The sequence below is a fragment of the Cryptomeria japonica genome, chromosome 6 (genome assembly GCF_030272615.1).
Source record: "Cryptomeria japonica chromosome 6, Sugi_1.0, whole genome shotgun sequence".
In the NCBI taxonomy this organism is placed as follows: domain Eukaryota; kingdom Viridiplantae; phylum Streptophyta; class Pinopsida; order Cupressales; family Cupressaceae; genus Cryptomeria; species Cryptomeria japonica.
In genome coordinates, this window is record NC_081410.1 from 239,190,051 (window position 1) to 239,194,163 (window position 4,113).

Genomic DNA, 4,113 nt, shown 5'->3' on the forward strand with positions numbered 1-4,113 from the left:
ATGGACACTGATCCCAAGACCGAAGGACAAAAATGTAATCGGTACAAAGTGGATTTTCAGAAACAAGCTGAATGAAAAAGGTGAGGTCATTTGAAATAAAGAAAGATTAGTTTGCAAAGGTTATGCTCAAGAAGAAGGAATTGATTGTGGTGAGAATTTTGCACCCGTGGCAAGACTTGAAGGAGTAAGAACATTGTTGGCATATGTTGCTTACAAGAATTTCAAGGTATATCAAATGGATGTCAAATCTGCATTTTTGAATTGTATATTAGAAGAAGAAGTCTTTATTGAACAACCCAAAGGATTTGTTGAAGACAAGAATAAAGATCAGGTATGTAAATTGAACAAAGCTTTATATGGTCTGAAACAAGCACCTAGAGCATGGTATGAAAGATTGCACTCTTATTTAATCAAGATTAGTTTTATAAGAACAAGTGAAAATAGTAACATGTACATGAAGAATGATGAAAATGGAATACTGATCTCAGCCATATTTGTTGATGATATTATCTTTTGTGGAAATGACTCTCTATACAAGAACTTTGGAAATGAAATGAGCAAAGAATTTGAGATGTCAATAATTGGTGAGATAAAGTATTTTATAGGTTTACAAATATTGCAAATGAAAGATGAGATTTTCATTACTCAATCCAAGTACATAAAGGAAATCTTGAAGAAATTTGGAATGGAGGATTCAAAACCAGTAAGTACTCCTATGATTACCAATTGTAAATTATCAAAGAATGATGAATCTGCATTTGTTGATGAGACACTTTACCGATCCATGATTGGAAAGCTACAATATGTTGTTCACAACAGGCCAGATATAGCACATGCAGTAGGTATAGTTGCAAGATTCTCTGCAGATCCCAAGGAAACACACATGACAACAATCAAGAGAATTTTCAGATACTTGAAAGGTATTGAGGATTATGGCTTAGTATATCAGAAAGGAAATGTTTTTGATTTAAAAGTTTATACTGATGCTGATTGGGCAGGCAACATTGATGACAGAAAAAGCACAAGTGGAGAAGCTTTCTTTTTAGGAGAAAAACTAGTGAGTTGGCTTAGCAAGAAACAAGGATGTGTTTCACAGTCAACAACTGAAGCTGAATACGTTGCTGCAGCATTGAATTGTACCAATATAGCATGGATCAAAGAACTGTTGGAAGGTATACATGATAAATTTACCGAGCCAGTAACTATATTATATGACAATACTAGTGCCATTAACATTTCGAAGAATCCTATTATCCACTCTAAGACAAAGCACATCTCTACCAAATATCATTATCTTAGAGAAGAAGTTCAAGAGAAGAAAGTGGTGTTGGAGTATGTTAGCACAAAAGAACAAATAGTAGATATCTTCACCAAGCCACTACCAAGGGACACTTTTGAGTATCTCAGAAGTAAGTTAGGGGTCCTACCCCTATCTTCCATTCACTAAACGAGTTTGGTGAAAGAATCAATTCAACGACTCTATAGAATATCTTTTAGGAGTTGATGCTAATTTACACACTTTAGGATGTTTTCTAAAGGTGTGCAGGAAATAATACAGGGAATAGGAATTAAAGACAAAATGCTCTGACTAAGACTAAGTTGACACATAACAACAGGAAATCACTTCATATAGGAAGAAATTATGTTTTAGTTCTTTACTTTTTGGCATTGTTGTCAAAGGGGGAAAAGACTGAAGAAAAGGGGAGAAGACTAATGTATGGGGGAGAAGACTAATGACAGGGGGAGAGCATTTCAATATTTCAGCAATTTGAATCTAAATCAATTATGTCAAATCAATTGGTTTTGCCATCAATGCCAAAGGGGGAGATTGTTGACATTATAATAGACAAAGGGAGATTATTGGCATTCCAATTACAATGAGAGATTGTTGGCATTTCAATTAGGATATTGAGAAGGTTGTTGATGATTATGGATATAACTGATTAAGGATGTTTACTATCTTAATATTATTATTTTTCCATTGATGTCAAGAAATTGATTTTCTAATTCAATATGATGTTGCCATATCTTAAGAAGTATGATTTGGTGAGTATAAAGATGTCAGTAAAAGACACAGAAAGAATGTGATGAATAAGGGGAGAAATAAGTTATTCAATTGGCGACTATTACCAAGTTAGACAATGATGAGATCATGATATTTAGATTATTTTGATATCCTACATATGTTGTTGATTTTAAGGTTAATACTATACTATGTTACCGAGCAAGGAACCTAGTCAGTAAACCCTAAGGTTATAGCTATCGATTAATGAAGGCAGAATGTCTACTGAGTGAAGTTTAGTATTTACCGAGTTGCAACCGAGTAATAACAGAATGCATTGAATGAATAAAAATATTATTTAATGAAGGAAGCTGATGAGCTAGTTATGATTAAATGATTGGTATGTCATGCATGAAGTTTGTTAAAGAATCTATGCCAAAGGAAAATCGGCAGGAAGATCTACAACTCAGATTGAACCGCAATACCCTAGCATAAGTTCCAAGAAATGTATGCAAGTTCCAAGGTGGGGTAAAACATTTTCAGATCAAAGGATACATTGAACCTGGTCAAGTTTGAAGATCTAATGGCTATGATTGATCATGGGATATGTGATCAAGGAGATTAAGTGGTTGGCAAATTGTTTATAAATAAGGAACTGTTGATAAACAATATATGCGGGCAAGTGTATGCACAGGGATGCTACATAGTGATTACTAAGCACAAAAGCTTGAAGACCTGTTTGAATAACAAAGTATAGAGCCCAATAGATGGAAAAGATAAGTCCTATGACTAAATTGTATTGAGCAAATAAGAATTTTCTTTAGCATTTTAGATGTGAAGTTGTAGATAGATTTTTATTATTGTTATTTTTTAAAGTGATAGAAAATCTCTTAACCGAGTGGACTTAACAGTCTTATTTGTAAAACCCTCTAGCAAGGTGCCATTATGATTGAGTGTTTGAAATCCTTTAACAAGGTCACTTCTAACAAGGTGAAGATCCTAACAGATTCGAGGGAAATCCCTTAACCGGATCACATCTAGCAATGTTTTTGTAATCTTTAACAGGATTTTCTTTTAACTGAGCATACTCTAGAAGAGTATATTTATTAGTGGGTCCAAAATCCCACAGTGGTTTTTCCCTATTTGGGTTTCCCCGTTAAATCTGGTGTTATGAGTGTTATGATGTTTATATGCTTATGAGTTTGCATGTTTAGCAGTTTGGGTTATATTACTGAAGTATATGTTACCGAGGTTGAATCTGTTGTTTTTATGTAAGATTAAGTTTGTATGATTCAGCCCCCCTCTCATCTTGTTAGATTCGCATCTGTACTTTACATTAAGTATTAGAACTATCATACTTGACAAAAGAGTATAGATAGAGTTGGGATCAGGTTCTTCACCAGGCAGAGTTTGCGTACAATGACAGTGTCAACAAGTCTATTGGGAAGAGTCCTTTTGAGATAGTGTATGGTATGCACCCACAAGGTGTTATGGAATTATGAGATCTTGGTAATCTATCACACAAAAGTGGTCAAGCTGATGATATCACTCAATCTATGAAGTTCGTTCATGAGCATGTTAGGCGAGCTCTCCAAGATTCTTCACAAGAAGTTAAAGCCAGAGTTGATACCACACTGAGAGATATGCAATTTTTAGTTGGAGATTTGGTGATGGTACATTTGAACAAGGATAAACTTTAGAAAGGGGTTCTTAGCAAGATACAAATGAGGAGAATAGGCCCATGTAAAGTTAGCCAAGTATGTCTCTAATGCTTATAAGATTGATTTGCCATCAGATATTGCTTTGTCTCCCATTTTCAATGTTGCAGACTTGGTTGCCTACAAGGGGCAACTTCCCAAGGAGGATGCATGAGTTTCAGATGCCCAACAGTCACTTGCCGACCTGCCATTACTTTCTTCTTCCATGCCTCAGGGTGAGAAAGTGTTGGATTCCCGCATTCTCAAGAAGACTAGACAATAGGTCTACATGGAATATTTGGTCAAGTGGAAGCATAAACCTAATTCTAAAGCAACCTAGGTCCCTAAATCAGACTTTGTTAAGTCAGGAATTGATCTTTCCTTGCTATCTCATGCAGTCACTTGACTTCTTTG